This window comes from Copadichromis virginalis, linkage group LG23 (genome assembly GCF_057382275.1).
Source record: "Copadichromis virginalis isolate Kocher_CV1m ecotype Utaka linkage group LG23, C_Virginalis_male_GT1.1, whole genome shotgun sequence".
In the NCBI taxonomy this organism is placed as follows: Eukaryota; Metazoa; Chordata; class Actinopteri; order Cichliformes; family Cichlidae; genus Copadichromis; species Copadichromis virginalis.
Window position 1 is genome coordinate 48,250,092 of NC_140639.1, and position 17,106 is coordinate 48,267,197.

Below are 17,106 nucleotides of genomic sequence, written 5' to 3' on the forward strand. Positions count from 1 at the left end.
CCAACACTGCCCAGAGGAAGACAGCGGACTTAAATACACAGAAGAGAAAGGAGGGAAGTGGAAACACAGCTGACACAAATGAACCTGACACCACAGGGGAAGCAAAATGAAACACACTGAACATGGAAACACAACCCTTTCATAATAAAAGACGAAACAAGGAGAGACGTGGACGTGTGATGGGCTGAGTTGCCAAATGGCTGGTAGGCTTTTAGCTAGGCTTTAGCTTCAGCCAAGTGGAAGCTAAATTGGCTAGTCATTCATATGTAAATTAGGTTGTTACCTGAGAATTCTGGAGGGGAGTGGGGGTGTGTGAATGATTGCTGATTTCTAACTGCCAACTGCCTCTTTGTTTGTCTGGGGGGGAGCTGCTAAAAGCGGTGAACTTCCTTTTGTGTTCGTCTTGATGCATTCTCAATCATCCAGGAAAATAAATCTCCAAAAGTCACCAACTTGGAGTGGTTAGTTTCCTGAGCCACAAGGAAACTTGTGTTTCAGTTTGCCATCTTAGGGAGAAATCAACACACATGGGTGTATTCAGTGTTGGGACTAACGCGTTATTAAGTAACGCGTTACAGTAACTACGTTATTATTGTGGTAACGAGCACGGTAACTAGTTATTATGCCAAAATCAGGAACGCGTTAGTCGTTACTGGGATTTAGATAGGGTCGTTACTCGTTACTTCGTGTGGTGGCTGTCGCGGAGCTTCCACAGATTCAGTAACATTAGCAAGTGGTGGAAGCCAGCAGGTGGAGGAGGGAAAGGGGGACGCAGAAGGAAAAGAGACCCGAGGCGGCCGCCGGTCCAAGTGTGAACTGAACTTCAGGTAAGAAGTTATGACCTGCAGTCTCTCTGGGTTAGATATAAACCAAGTTTAGGTGGAGTTTATTTTCATTATTCTGACTTTTTCCGTACTGCGTGCTAGCTAGCATGACGGAGTTATTATACAGCTGGGTGGTGCTATGAAGTTAATGATGTTGAACTTTATTTTGTTCATAAGTTATTAGAGTTGCCAACCGTCTCATCTGGTATTCAGAGAAAATATTACGCGTTTCTTATTGAGGTGAAAAGGAACAGTTTGTCCCGTAATTCAGCTACAATGAAAAAGACACAAAGCTGGAGTTATTCTGTGTCTTTGCTGCACAGCTGCCTCTTCTTCTCTCATTCTCTCCCCCTCCCTCTCCCGTTTCTACTTCAATCATGAAAACTGATCAATGATCAGCTGATCGGCTCTCTTGTTTGTTTATCGCTCACTTTGCGCCGAAAGAGGAAACCGGATGTCGCGGTAAACAACAGCAGCATGTTTAAGCTTGATCAGCTGTTGTTAGAATTTATTTAATATTAATTTCTAGTATCAGCTGATGTTTGCTGGAGCCACAGCTGTAAACCTGCTGGTCATGATATCGGTTTGGTTACGTGGTGAGAGGGAAACATGAAGATGAAACCAGGAGATGTTCTTACTGAATCATCAGAGCTGAACAGTGATGGAGAAACAGGTTTACCTTTTAGGTGACATGAATGAGTTGAAGGGAAGTTATGAACTGTTTCTGAGAGACAAATAACACCAGGATCCTTTTTTAGGTAGCTGACAGCTGGTAACTGTGCAGGTGCAGATCTAGCAAAGTGTTGCCAGGGGGGCCAGGTAGGGCATTAAAGGGGGGCACAAAGAAATACTTTTCTTTCTTATTCTCATTTAAAGTGTCTCGCTTTTAATAAATAATTATCTGAGTCTTACAACAAACGATTGATAGATTGATGCATATATACCATCAGAACAGTGTACATCACTGTCACAACAGTGTTTGTTTTCATTCAAAGGCTTTATGATTTTTCCTATAATGGTGGGCCGGTCTCTAGTCAAAATGCCCGGGCCAATTTTCTGTCCCAGTCCAGCCCTGTATGCAGCTCATCTGCAGTCTGGTGTTACCTACATCTTCCTATTCAGAAGGCAGAATTTCCGAGTTCTGAGTACAATCGAAAGCACCACGACTGCAGTTTTTGTGTTGGAAAAGGCGCACATGACGCTGTGACGTAGGCTAGAATCATGGCAGCAGTCAATGACGGTCCAGGCGTGGGATTTCTCTCATGGAAATATGCACATTATCTTTTCCTTTCTATTGGTAGGTGGCACAGTGCACTTGTGGCAAGTAAGCAAGCTAGAAGACTGGCAAAGTTATGGAAGCAACACATTAACAAGAGAATTCTGAGTAAAACCAAAGTTACTTTCCCTAGTAACTAGTTACTTTGAAAGTAACGAGTAACTTGAAGTAACTGAGTTACTTTTGAGAGAAGTAACTAGTAATGTAACTAAGTTACTATTTTAAAGTAACTTACCCAACACTGGGTGTATTTCCTTTGTTGCTGAGATTTATTGATAAAAACAGTACAAAAAAACCAACCATTTGTACACATATTTACAAATAATAATAAAAAGTGAGTGAGTACATTTCAACATTTTCAGCAATCACTCACAATCCTGGCACTGCCATGGTATCTGTAGTCTGCATTTACCACATGTGTATCTGTAGCAGTGAACACATCGCACAGTGGCATGATTGTTCTTGCATTTGTGTTTGACCTGACACATGGCTCTTTTTCCAGGGCTCGGTGTGGAGGGTTGTGTCCAAAGCAACTGTTCTTTTCGTGCCTTCTTCCCAGCTACATGAGAGTGAGCCAACTCTCTTGCAAGCTCCACCAGGAAGTCCACCCGTCTTTCCTTCGTCCCGGTGCTCCATAGGATAATTCTAAAAAATGCTTTAGTTCCTCACATTTTAATGCAACCCACTGAATTAAAGCTGAAACTACATCTGAGTTGTATCATTTCAAATTCATTGTTGTAATTTACAGAACCAAAGTTAGAGAAAGTTGTTTCTGTCCAAAGTCTTATAGACATAACCAGAGATGGGCAGTAACGCGTTACTGTAATCCGATTACTTTTTTCGAGTAAAAAGTAACTAAGTAACTAAGTAATTAATTACTTTGAAAATAAGTAATCAGTAAAGTAACGGGATTACTTTTTTGGGGAAGTAATCAGTAATTACTTACTGATTACTTTTTTCAAGTAACTTGACCAACACTGGACATAACTGTATGATTTTCAATGATTTCAAGGACAGCTGAAGATAAAAAGTATTCAACAAGGAGAGACCAGGAATTAGTGACGTGCAGAGTTTGAATAAGAAGCTGTAATTAGACTGAATGCAAGACGAGAGCAAAGCCATGGCAACAGCAGGAAGTGGAGCAGGACCTGCGTGTGTCCATGAAGCTCGATGTTTTTCTGCACAGATCACATGCAGTCTGAAATGTTGTGCAGTCCAGACTGTATATTTTGCTGAGTGAAATACAAAAGCTTCCTTCATGGATGGAAAAGAAACTGTTTCAGTGTCAAATGAAACACTTTCTGTTGATTTCAACTCCCAGAACTGAGTTCAGCTGAGCTCCACGGTGCAACAATTAGACTCCACTATGTTTTCTCTGCTTTGTAACAGCAACAGGCTGTTTAGGGCAAGATTTGCTAAAAGGCTCAAAACAGCGCTTACAGACATGGTTCGTTTTTTGGGCCAATTACAAAAGTTCTGCTGTTTTCTAAACACAGGAGATGTGAGTTCAAATCTATAAAACACAAAAATAAGACATGCTTATTTGTATTAAATATCTGGATAATGATCTGTAGATGTTAAAAACATTAATAACACAGTTTGAATGTCCAGAATTGGGTCTTCATCAGGGTCACAAAAATCTTTGAGATTCTGTCTCTGACACACAATCCTGTCGCTGCGCTCGATTTGTAAACACTAACAGCTCTTTGACTCCAGAACCCAGTTTGTGTTGGTGCGAGGCATTAGTGGATCTCTCTCTTAGAGTAGAGTTAGAGTTACTACAGTTTCTTAGGAAACTGAAGAAGGCCCGTCTCCCTCCTCCAGATTCCCGTGCAAATGTCAGACAATTCAAAATCCTGTTTGACTTTATAAAGGAGACACAAATGTGCAACAATCTTGACAGAGTGCCACAGTGTCACAGACAGTTGCACTGCCTTTGATGAGAAACACTGAGTGATAGTAAAACTAAACAATCACTGCAACACACTGATACAGGAGAAGTTGTGATTGTTCTTTTCATTTGTCCTGTTGTGTAGTTTGGCTGTAGTGTGCCCCCCACCCACCCCCCTTTCAAGAAGCCAGCTGTATGATCGTCCACATTAAGAGAAGGAGTTAAAAGTGGGAGTCAAAACCTCCAACTTAAAGTGGAACATTAATGTCACACAAATGCAGACACAGACTCGGTGCCATTTTTATATTGTTAGATTCAGAGATTTTATTGAAGTTCTCAGTTATATTAGGGACATACAGAATGCTTTCTAATGGAATAAGAGGAGAGAGTGAAGCAACTGTGCCACCCTAAGGACCATGGAGTGGGATTAATGATCAGTTGTGCTCATTTGATACCAACTAATGTGTGTTGGGTGCATTGTGAGCGCCGTCCAGGAGCGAACCAAACCCCAAGACTGGCAATTGGGACATTGAATGTCACCTCTCTGGTGGGGAAGGAGGCTGAGTTAGTGCGTGAGGTTGAGAGGAACCGGTTAGATATAGTCAGGCTCACCTCAACACACGGCTTGGGCTCTGGAACCAGCCTCCTGGAGAGGGGCTGGACTCTGTCTCAGTCTGGAGTTGCCCCTGGTGAGAGGCGGCGGCCTGGGGTGGGTATCCTGGTGTCCCTTCAGCTTGCTGCCTGTATGTTGGGGTTTCTCCCAGTGGATGAGAGGGTTTGTTATCTGTGCCTCCGGGTTGGGGTTCAGAGTACCCAGCCTTCTTGGAGTCCCTGGGTGGGACACTGGAGGGTCCTACTGGGAGACTTAAATGCTCATGTGGGCAACAACAGTGAAAGCTGGAGGGGCGTGATTGGGAGGAATGGACCCCAGGACCTGAACCCGAGTGGTGTTTTGTTATTGAACTTCTGTGCAAACCACAGCTTGGCCATAACGAACACCATGTTCGAACATAAGAGTGTCCATAAGTGCACGTGGCACCAGGACACTCTAGGCCACAGGTTGGTGATTTGTTGAGTCTTCTCAGTTTGTGCTAAATCATTGAGTTGATTCTCAGTACTGTTCATTAGAGTTCCTGACCTGTTCTTTCCTGTACCTAGATTTCCTGGACGCGTCCCTGACCCTGTGTGGATTGCCTGTTGCTGGATTGGCATGAGAGTGTAACGGTGTGAGGGTGAGTGGCTGAAGAGGAGTGAGCGTGTGAGCCTGGAAGAGGTGAGTGTAACACAGACGATGCGACGAGGAGCACAGGCAGACAGGAGGGGACACAGCTGGAACTAATGGGCATAACGAGACACAAACCTACAAAGTAAAACAGGAAACTCACAGGCTGTTTCACAATACCAACTTGGGGACACGAACAGAACACAGAGGAAAGACACAGGTAGGGACAATAGAAACACTAAACACACAACTCAAACCCTAAGAACAAATACAAAACAGCAGAAACTGGAAAATAATACCAACAAACTCAAAACACTGGGTCAATGACTCAGGACCACGACAGATCTGCCCTGTTTCACACTTAACACTTTGTGCCCACAGAAATTGGGCGCACCCACAGAAACGCAAAGCAGGAGATGAAGCATCGCTGAATATATGTCCAAACCAACTTCATTCTAAGCCAAAGACTAGAAAATATGGTGAAGCATATTTTACATGTAGTTGTTTTTTCCTGTGTAATAATATTCAACATTGCTATCAATACCTACCTCGGCACTTGTGCAGGTGAAACCAAAGGGAAGATAATCACACCGTGACGCCTCTGCCTTTGTAAATGGAGGGACAGTAACTGCATGTGTGTATGTAAGCGTGTAAAACCTGCAGATAGTCAGATTAACAGTATTTTGTCTCTATCTGCCATTCTGCAATTCATCTCATGTAAAAAATAATGCGCGCACGTGACGTGAAAAAAAGGCACATATCTTTGACGTTGCGTGACCAACTCTGTATTCCTCGTCCACAGGTAAACGCAAAAAAGGAGTTTTAAAAAATCTCAGTTTTCGGTGATTCGAAACGCCGTTTACATGTGGACGAACAACACGTTCTCACTCCCAACTCGTCAAACGTGTGACGCATGGTCAGGCTCCCTCTGCTTCACTTATGGACGCGCAGGGTACCCCTCTCGCGTCGGGAATTGACGTGAAGGGCCCTCCGATTGAAGAGATTGCTGCGGAAGTGCCTGTTGTCGGTATATTTAGACATTTTCCAAATCACATTGTAGTGACGTATACAGAACACAATAAATTATATAATGTAAACAACTACCTGGAAAACAGGTAGAACGATACTTTTGTATCGTTTATTGCATTTACGGAGGGAGTGATGTATGCTGGGTAATGGCACAGCTAGCTACTGGGTGACTTTATTCACCCGCTTCGGCTGTTATCAGTCCATACAATGGGCGTTATTAGCACAAATCAGTCCCATAGATATGGGCCATCTCCTGCTAGATTGTTCAGAAGGTTGTTCTCATCCATCCAGATGGAGGATCACTAACAGGAGCGTGGAAGACTCCAGAATCCACTCTGGCTGGAATCCGGTGGATATGCAGTGTGTACAGGTAAGACCATTTAAACGGACAGCATTTATAGAATGACTATTAAAAGTCAGCGAGTGTCAGTAATGTTAATGTGGTTATGTTAGTAATACACAGAGTGCTAATATAACAGCTTTAAGATGCATTTGTAGATATTATTACGTGTTTTACCGTCTTTATGGTGCTAGCTTAAAGTTACAGTGTAAACGTTAGCTTATATTGGAGTAAAGCTGTTACTGTTTAAACGATGTTAGCACAGAAATATTAGCTTCTGTCATGACTGATGAAGTTACTAGTTAATAAAGTTTCCAGTAAAGTGTTTAATCGCAGCCACAGATTGACAGCAAATATCTCGATTAGCTTCAGTGCATCTGTAATAAATATGTGCAAGTTTCAGTGCTTCGTTTAAACTGTATGATACTTATACTGACCCAGGGTCAGTGTAAAATACAATCCTAGCTGTGTGAACAAAGCCTGGCTCCTTTAATCCTGCATGACAAACCTCAGGATGCAGGTTATTATTACTCTTTCCTGCTGGCACACCTGTCACACCTGAGAGTCAGCTAGAAACTTACAGTGACGTGGACATCATGCAAAGACTGCCAGACTCTGTAATACTGCAAATGATCAGTGACTCAGGTTAACACTAAACTTTAAACGGCACCTCTGTGTCTCTGTGTGCTGAACATTTAGGATTGAGTCAGGCTGCATTGACTGTGGGACTTTAATGTGTTAAAAGCAGGTTGAAACGGCTCAGAAACATTTGAAGATTAAAATTTAGCATTATGGCTGCTGGTGGTTTGTAAAGCCTCTACTCAGCTGTAGTTTTTGTTACTAATTTATGTTTGTTGTTGTGTAACACAGATTTCAGAAGAGCAAAGATGCTTAATAGTTTAACTAGATTTCATTTGTCAGTGTGGGACTGCTGAGTCACCTGAAGAACTCATTTCATTCATTCTCCACATGATGTTCATTTACAGAAATGTTTCACAGGAACTGATTCCTCCCAAAGGTCGAACTAGTGTGTTTCCATAGATTACCTCTATATGAATGTACTTCTTAAATGAAGGCAAGTGTTTGTCCTTTTTTGTTCCTCAGGTACAGTACGTGATATCAAGGGCAGGCGGTCAACACTGGGGGTAGACAAGAAGCAGACGTACTTCCAAGAGGGAGCTGCAGTGAGGTCAGAGGTCAGAATCTGAAACAGCTCAGGTTTATATTTTAGAGGTTATAAATACATTTTGATTTTTTATAACCTCCAAAATATAAACCTGAGAAACCTTTAAATAATAGTCATAATTATGATTATTATAAGAAATATCAAACATTTAAGTGGATTTTCTGTTACACATATCGTGTTAGCCCTGCAATAAACTGGCAGCCTGTCTTTGTCCTGTATCAGCTGGGATAGGCTTCATCCTCCCGCAACCCTGAATTGGATACATTGTATTCCAATTATGTAATCTGATCATTTACAAACTCAAGGTATCTAATCAAAATGTAAGTAATAATTATAAAATGGGAAAGCAGAAATAAGTGTGACATAAATGTAAATGTGTGAGCTGACATAGAGGACAGCTACATGTAGTCTGAAAAACCTTTGTTGTCAAGTTTGCAGGTCTATCAGCACGAGACATTCTTACATAGAAGAGACGTTAAAGTCTCTGACTCAGTGAAGCATTATTGGTCCCGTCTGTTTGGATAAATATAATAACCTGATGTATGTGCATTTATTGACACATTTTCTTAAGTGCTTATCCAGTTCAGGATCACAGTGGAGCTGCAGCTGGATATGTTCAGTAAATAAACCTTACAAAAGTTAACAATAAACCTGCATCCATGTACGTTGTTGTCCACAGGATGAGAAATCAAACTGGAAGACTGGAACATGTTAATAAATGTTTGTGTGTTTGTCCCTGTGTCTTTCACAGGAGGCGCTGGAAGGTTTCCCTAATAGTTCCTGGTGAATCAAAGCAGAACCATAAAGATTGCTGGACTGCATGATGGCCTTACCCCTGAGCCGTCATCCTGTTAAAGGAGGAACCAGTTAGAAGCTGTTTTCAAAGTAGCTGAGCAGATTTCTTACTTGAGGTAAGCGATTAAGTGTTTGTTCATCTGTTCTGCCACTTAAAGAGCATTTAAGGACGTCTTTTGAGTGTCCAGTTGAATTAATTCTACTGGCTCTCATGGTCATTTGTTATTATAGACATATTTTTCATGTTCATCCAGCTATTTAGTAAATTCTATCTATTTAGTAATATCCGTCAGCTATAAAATGTAATATAAATATAAAAATATCTAAATATCTCCTGTCCTTTATGTTTTAATGATGTAAGTCTGTTATCGTGTTACATTAGCATTCCTCACATATCAATGAGATGCTGTACAGTACAATCCTACTGACACAGCAGAGGGATAACGACGGCTATTCAACATCGTTACACGACACATTCGAGCTGCATGACGCAGACAAAGTGACTAAATCATCTTTTTTCTGGTTTATTGTCTTCAAACCAGCAGACAAAGCTGATGGCAGAAGATGTCAGAGAAGAACTTCAGGCCGTGGACTGAAAAGGTATTTTTTTCTTGTTATCAAAAGACATTTGGAGTGGCAGCTTCTACAACTGGTTGTGCTGAAGTAAAGCTTACAGTCTAAGAAACCACAGTGTTGATATTCAGCACAAAGAGAAAAGCTCACTTGTTTGAATTTATTTACAATCATAGTTTTATAAATTCTGACTGTAAACAGCTTTTACAGCTTTGATATTGTTTGACACTCGATATCAGGTGATAGGGTTTAATTTAAAGGTTTCTGTGTCCCAATGAGCCATTTACACTGACCAGTGTTTCACTTTAACTGTAACACATTCATTATTTAGATTCAACAAAGAAATAACTGAATGTAAAAAATGGCAGCCCTCAGGCAGGTTTATAGAGATATATGCATGCATTATGAAATTTATGTATCCCAGATAATTGTTATTCATCTAGTCATGGCATACCCACCCCTTCCTCACAAGTTAACTGCAACCCAAAAGAACTAGTGGGGCTATTTACACACTCACAACCAGTGTGGGGTAAAAAGAGCCACCAAAAAGCTGTCAGCCACAGATGTGCTAGAAGAGTTAGAAGCTCTGCTTATGGATAAACTTTCTAAGTCTAACAGAGGACAGGTACTCCTGCCCAAATAACATGATATAACCCCACATACAGCCCAGCCATAAAGTGAACCAAGTCATTTAGTTAAAGACAGCATGGGACCAAATGCATGTAACCAGCCTGCATCAACCTGACATTTCTTCCTCCTGAATTAAATGAATGAATGGATGAAAGTTAAATGACTACAAACCTAAAGCCACTAGTTCCCACACTGGAGCTCCCTGACACTGTGTGCTAACCGTATTTAGCTTGTATCAACAGTTGTAACAGGCTAAGATACGTGAGACACTGCATTGAATGATTGTTCCTGTCTTAATGGTTTCAGCTCAGATGTTCTGCTTTTTCCTTTCAGTAGATCAAAGCAGCTCGTGCTCCTTCTGCTTCCAATTCAGAAGAAGAAGGCGAAGGCTTCAGCGAAGTGGCGTTCATGGTCTCAGTGAACAGTCATGGCCACACACTGCATGTGGTTTTAAAAGCAACATGTCTGTTCACCACAACAATGGAGATGTGTAATATTAGTGCAGCTACGGTTTGTTCTTGAACATCAGTTCTGTTTTCTACTTTGATCACTTAGACCAAAAAAGTGTTGTTTTCAGATTCTTTCTTTTACATCTATAAAGCACCTGTTCATTTTTTTTATTACAATTAGTTTCACATAAATGTTAGTGTTTCCTTTATGATCTTTTAATGCTTACACTACACTGTACATGTCTACATTAGAGACATTTCTGTTTCCTGTTTCTGTTGACTTAGAGTTGTGAAATGTTCTTTTATTTGATGCACAATATGAAGTTCATAATTTTCTTACAAATAAAACTCTAATGACAAACATGAACAGCTGTGCTTATTTCTGAGACATGAGTTTTTGAATGTGTTCATATTTAGACAGTGTGCATCTGTCTGCTGAAACTGTGATGGTGAACCTGAGGTGATGGTCAACAGAAGGCAAATATATATCAATATAAAACAATATTGAAGTAATGTCTTTACCCTCTGCAGCGTGTGGACGCTGTGCACACAATCACCTTATTCACTGTAGTAAACATGCACCGCTAGCTCACGTGACTGACTGTCTCCATGGTTACATCGTATATTATTAGCTATGTAAACAGCTTCCAAAGATACCGCCATAGCTCTCTGCAGCTGTAACACTTTCACACTTTGCAAATCATTTCACATTTTTGATAGTTATGAAGACAGAATGTGTTTTTAAGGTCATGCTAGGCGGTTGCTATGGTGGTTGCTGTGGACTTGGGTGGACCGCGTCCGATTCCTGTTATTAGCTGTCCGCCGTAGGGAGGCTGCGTTCCATTTACAAGTAGTGACAGTCTGACGCAACTCGAACTCAAACCCCGCTTTGTTCTTTAATTATAGGCCTTTTATAGCCGTTCATGACACGCACACACACACATAAAGCACTTTGCCTCACCATGAGAATGCAAGTTTACCTAACCTAACCTTAAAGTATCTGATATAGGATAGAAAAATGAAGCAACCAGAGATTTAATGATGAAGACTCTGGGTTCTGTAGTTCACGTTTTACAGTCCTGAATGACTCTTTGCATATAATTTATTGAAGAGCAGTTTAGAATGCACTTTACATTTAGACTGTTGCTGTTTCATTTTTTACATTGTTGCCGTGTTATGTCATGAATAAGGTTCACCTGCTGGGGGTTTGATGGATCAGCTGGACAATACAGTCAAAGACAGACTTCATTCATCATATGCAAGAATCCTAGTTGGATTTTTGTTGTCACTCATGTTTTTGAACCAAATATTGAAAACAATTCTGACAGACTGGATACCTGGTCAGGGTGTACATTACCTTGTACTCAAGCATCCCAGGACAGAGCCCTGCCCCACCATGAGCCTGGGTGGATACGTGGTTATTAATATAAAAGGACCAATACTGAATATGAATATTTCATGAAAATTGAATTATAATACAAATTAGTAATAAGGGTTTCTCTGCGCCCTTATCTACACCATACTCAAAGAGCTGCGGGCAGAGAGGGTGACAGGAGAGGATGGCACTGAAGAGAAGATGCTCGGTTTCTGGAGTCTCCTGGTCCTGTCAGTATTAGTAGGATGCATCTGCTGTGTCTTCTCGTGGATGCTCACCTACCTTGACTCCTTCCAGCCTGGTATGGATTTCCCAACACAGTGGCCCACATCAGAGACGTTTAATATTGATTACATATGTCTGAATTGCTAACCCTAACCCTAGCTCAACAGACCACAATGCCCTGGACTGTCAGTATTATTACATGCTGTGAACATAAGTAGCTTTGATCACAGTTTATATTGTAAAAGAGAAGGAATATTGGAAAGAAAGATCAACATTGTGATATTATTTCTTCCAAACTGACCAGAAACATGCTTGTCAGACTCTCACAGCAAAGGATCAGACTCACTGTGCATGACAGCTCAGGCCAATGATGTCTGTTAGATTGTCAGTTGTTTAGTGCTTCTGTACAGTTAGGGTCACGTCTCTATTTCAGAATAATTAATATGTGGAAAACACTAAAAGTTGATTGTCTTCCAATATTCTAGCATAATTAAAAAACTTTGACTTTAAGTACATATTATTAGTCCTAATGCCAGTATGATTCTTCATAACTCCTGCTTTGAAATACTGAACTTTAAAATTGACCTGATGAAAGATCATTTACAGTGGCACTCTGTCAGGATCATTCTGACTGTAAGATCACTGTATTAATCTGAATCCTTCTGAAATGTGCTGTGAATGAATGCTGATGCAACTCACTGTGGGAAAGCTGTTAATAAAAGGAATCTGTGACACATGCAGCACATTCACAGAGGAAGAGGACACAAAGGGAGGACACGCAGAGGCTGTGTTGAAGTCAGAAATCCAAATCTTTATTAAAAAACAGGCGGCGGTAACAAACAGGAAGACAAGCAGTCCATCAAACAGACTACAGGGTCAAACATACAGAGAATTCAAACAGCAGTAAAAAATAACTGGACACTGAAAAACTTAAAGCAATGTGTGACGCAATAGAAGGAAGCAGCGCAGTATATTCACTGAATTATCATCAATTACAAAAGAGAAAAACGACGATTTCTAAGGATTATTTTCTTAAATGCAGTTAGAGTGTGGCTGGTAAAGATGGAAACATACAGAATGTAAACTGTGTGAGTTTGTGAACTTTGTTAGTAACAAATGAGGTAAAAAAAACAACCCCAAAACAGACAAAACACAGAAAGAGGCTCTCAGTATTCATTCATAATTAGAAAGAAACATTCTGGTCGTGGATTTTTACAGTCTTAGTTCCGCTCGCTGTCATCATTATAATCATCATGATCAATGGCGAGGTCCTGAGGTGGGTGGGGCTGTCTCTGGTGATGTCACCATGAAGGAACAGCATCTGGCACGTGTTGGTGAAACATCCCAGTACACTGGTGTAGTTTCCTCTCCAGCTGTTTGACACGTGACACTTGAACATTAAGGGGAAGAAGAAGAAACAGTGTTAGGTCAGGTGACCACATGGTTTCTAAAGTAACTGACAGGAAGTAACCAGGCCGTCAGAAATGGATGGCATGTGTTTAGAGTTACTGGAGTTGGGTAACTCTACTTACCAAAAGCAGCAGCACACAGATGAAGGATCAGATGCTGAATGTTGCAGGAACATGCTCATGTGTGGTGGTCATTCAGTGCTGCTCCGGCAGGTTAGACAGTCCAAGACTGATATGCTGCCCATCTGAGAGTTTGAAAACACACATGCAAAGATTTATTTTGTGTTACAGTCAAAGTTGGATGTTCATTTTTGTCCTTTAAAAATGTTTGTGTATTTGAAAGCACTAACATTTAAGGATGACTTGGATCGTCTCCTTTAAAGGGGAGACAAGTGTATCCACTGATCCACGTCACTTTACCTGGATGATGACTCCTCCCCCCTCACTCAGAAACACTCCTAATATAACCAAGCAAATAAATAATATTGAAGATTTACTTACATCATTACAAAAACAGCAAAAACATCTCCCTTTGATTCTATTTCTCCATTCCTGCTGAACATCAGGCAACAAATATCTCAATAAATCACAGTAAAATGTAAAGCACATGTTTTCTCTGCTTTGTCTAACCTCTGCAGAGCCTCTGTCAAGAAAATCATAACTGTAAGCATAAAATCAAAATATACATTTCATAACACGTCACTGGACAAACCTCGGTCAGCTGATTTCCTCTGTGCAGTGCAGACGAACATCAGTCAGCAAGTGACTCTGCTGGTTCTTCTGAGGAAACACCACCGTCTCTCCACACCGTCACCATCTGTGAGCACAAACTGCCGCTCTGCTCTGCCAGCATGTAGGAATCACATATCACACACACAGGGGTGAAGAAACATCAGAGCTCAACTTTGGATACTTTAGATCTTAACAGATCAAAGCAGCTCTTAGTTTCAACAATCAGACAAACAATGATACCAAACTGATTCTGTATGAATACAATATGGTATTTTCAATACAGCTGTCAAATTAATTTATTAAAACTAATACAGATATATGTATATTTTTTTTGATAAATTAGTTTGCTAAATTATAAGAATATATTTTTTATTTTTTTTTTCATTTAACAATTGCAACTGAAAGAAATTAAATATTGAACAAAAATATATTGTCACATTCTGAGCATGCTCAGCACGCTGACAGACTTGAAGTTGCTACAGATTTTAAGAATGTCACAGGCTGGGTCTCTGACCCAGCGCTCTGAGTTCATTTTTGTATTTGTCTCATTTTGATATGTGATTAGTTTTGTGTCATTTCCTATCTAGCTTTAGTTTAAGCTGTTATTTATTATTGTTCCCTTGGTTTTCTATGTTTTGGGTTCTTGTATTATTCTTCACGTATTAGGTCTGTTAAGTTGTGTTGTCATGTCTAGTTTTAGTATTTCCCGTTTTATTCTGACAGTGTCATGTGTTCTTTGTTCATTGTATTTAGCTTTCCTCCTCCTGGTCCTGTCATTTAGGTTTATGTCAGTCAGCTGTTTCCCCCATGTGTCTCCACTTCCCCTGATCACCTCATGTATGTATTTAAGCCCTCTGTTTTCTGCATGTCATTGTCGGGTCGTCTGTTTACCTCACCTCAGTCATAGGTCTAGTTTTCGTCTGTTATTTCCACGTTAGTCATAGTCTTAGCCTGTTTATTTCCACCTCAGTCATAGTTATAGTTTTTGGTCTCAGTACCGTTTAGTATTTTGTTTCTTAGTGTCTTGTCAGTTTACTTTGGTTTCCTGGTTTACTTCTGCCGTCATCTAATAAAGGATCACTTTTTCTGTTCAACCTTCAACTCCTCGTCCTCATCTGCTTTTGGGTCCTGTTTCCATTACACACCGGCGCACCCTGCCGTGACAAAGAAGTGATAATTATGGGGAAGAAACTTCTCTTGTTCGTCCGTTTAATCAAACATTTGATGCCTCAGCTGTCTCAGTCTATAGCGTTCTGCAACTACAACTAACCTGAAGCTTGGATTTGGCTGCAGGTGCCCCTGTACATCCTTCTCAGATGTGGGTACCAGTTAATCCCACTTCTTCCTGACCTTTGCTTCATCACAAGACCAAAGGTGGCATCCCGTGTCACAGTCTTATCATCATCCAGAAGAAACATTTGAAGAAACATCATGGAGAAGAAACATTTACGCGCCTCCTGGTTTTGTTTTCTGATCCTGCGAAAAGACTGAGGACAAAGCCCAGAGAACACGAGATACACAACATTCAGACTCAACAGCCTCCATAAATGAAGAGCACCAGGTTGGTTCAGTTATAGTAGATATGAGCATACTTCACATTACTGGGTATGAATAATAATGAGGAGGCAAATTTTGAAGATGCAGAGCATGATGTCCCATCATCAGACTGTAAACAAACATCCACCAGGCTTCTTTGTTGCCAAAATTGATGATTCTCCTATCAGGGATCAGTAGCGTGTATTAACGTGTGGTATAAGCAGCAGTCACTGAAATATTACTGTTTCAGATAAGAAATCTAGGACATAAAAGCCAGGGTGGGAGGGATCTCTGCAAACTGACTTACCTCTGCAAGTGTGAAGCTCAACAAAAATCTGACTCTCCAGTCACAGATAGGGGTGGGTATTGATAAGATTTTCACGATTTGATTCCATTTTCGATTCTGTTTAACGATTCGATTCTTTATCTATTCTTTTTAAAAAAGGAGAACACTAAGGTCGATTAGCTTAGAACTTTGTTTTATAGCTTCTCTTTGAACAAGATATAAATTTAGGAGTAACATGGCCTTACAAACACAGCAGTGAGATCTTAAGAGATCCAGCCTACGGCTCTTCAATGGGGTGTCACAGGGTCCCCAGGAAAAGAAATTGTAAATGTAAAATAATAAAATAAATATTCTTCTGTAGCAATAACAAAGTATAACATAAATTAATCTGTAGCAATTACACAAGAATATCCAGTAATGTCCCTGTGTACAAAAGGCCAGCCAGTTCGCAGAACTCATGAACGGAGCCACATCTGCGGAGTAAGATATCAGCATACTGCTGCCGTTTAGCCAATGAGCGGTGAGGCAACCCATTCTCTTCGCCAATCAGAAGACACAATTCTACCTCATCACTACGCACACGTCGACGCAGAGAGTTCGGTCGGAGCTGCAGGTGGGAAGAGTCAGCAGAGTTTACTCACCGTGTGGATTTTCGTTCCTTCTAATGCTGTTAGCGGTGTGCGTCCATGAGACTGTAAGTTTCTGTGTTTTATCGTGTTTGTTCTTTGCTGCGGCCATTATCCTCCCGTGTTTAATCCTTGGCGCATACTTTGTTTACCGATTGTTACTGCCGTTTACTGCGAAGCAGCCTCTGCCGTGCGGTCATTAAGGGACCGTCACTAATTTCTCATGTTAGCTCTGATGTAAAGTGCCTAGTTAGGATTTATGTAAATAGTAAAATTAGCATTTGTTGACACTCCCTTATTTTGGTTGAATGTTCCACTATCCAGTATTGTTTGTATTGTTGTATTACACATTTAATTCACTCTGTTCACATAATTATGGAAGACCGTCTCCGTGTAAAACACTGACAAACTCAAACTTTATACGGTAACTGACAGATTTATTCCTCCATTTTCAGGCATTTCACAATGAACTTGGATTAGTTTGATGATTTTATTCACGTTGGTGAATAAAACCAGCCAAGAGGCTGATTCCTGCAGAGGAGGAGGCAGAGTGGAGGAATCTGCAGGTTCTGTCTCTAACACACAACCAGAGCTTCAATCATAACGAGCACATAATAAAACCATGATCCCCCCTGATCGACTCTTTTAGCCTGTTTCCTCTGGATCGAACAGGATCTAACAAACCCCAGCTTCTGCTGGGAC

The 17,106-nt window shown here is 40.7% G+C and overlaps 1 protein-coding gene and 2 long non-coding RNA genes across 8 annotated transcripts in view; 2 read left to right on the plus strand and 1 right to left on the minus strand.

The window, feature by feature from the left end:
* The window catches only part of LOC146681980 (NACHT, LRR and PYD domains-containing protein 12-like), a 427,057-nt gene that overhangs the window by 265,756 nt on the left and 144,195 nt on the right, over nucleotides 1-17,106 (plus strand). The window lies entirely within an intron of this gene.
* LOC146681992 (uncharacterized) lies at nucleotides 6,247-10,582 on the plus strand. 4 transcript variants are annotated; one of them, XR_014917982.1, is made up of 5 exons: nucleotides 6,247-6,612; nucleotides 7,687-7,778; nucleotides 8,520-8,679; nucleotides 9,106-9,163; nucleotides 10,100-10,582. It is a non-coding gene; the product is annotated as an uncharacterized LOC146681992 (long non-coding RNA). The 4 variants fall into 4 exon arrangements; XR_014917984.1 differs by having other exon boundaries at nucleotides 10,103-10,582; XR_014917981.1 differs by having other exon boundaries at nucleotides 9,106-10,582.
* Nucleotides 12,606-15,580, minus strand: LOC146681993 (uncharacterized). Of its 2 annotated transcripts, none has more exons than XR_014917965.1 (5): nucleotides 15,227-15,580; nucleotides 13,937-14,067; nucleotides 13,575-13,682; nucleotides 13,348-13,469; nucleotides 12,606-13,188 (listed from the first exon to the last, which is right to left on the minus strand). It is a non-coding gene; the product is annotated as an uncharacterized LOC146681993 (long non-coding RNA). The 2 variants fall into 2 exon arrangements; XR_014917964.1 differs by having other exon boundaries at nucleotides 12,606-13,205.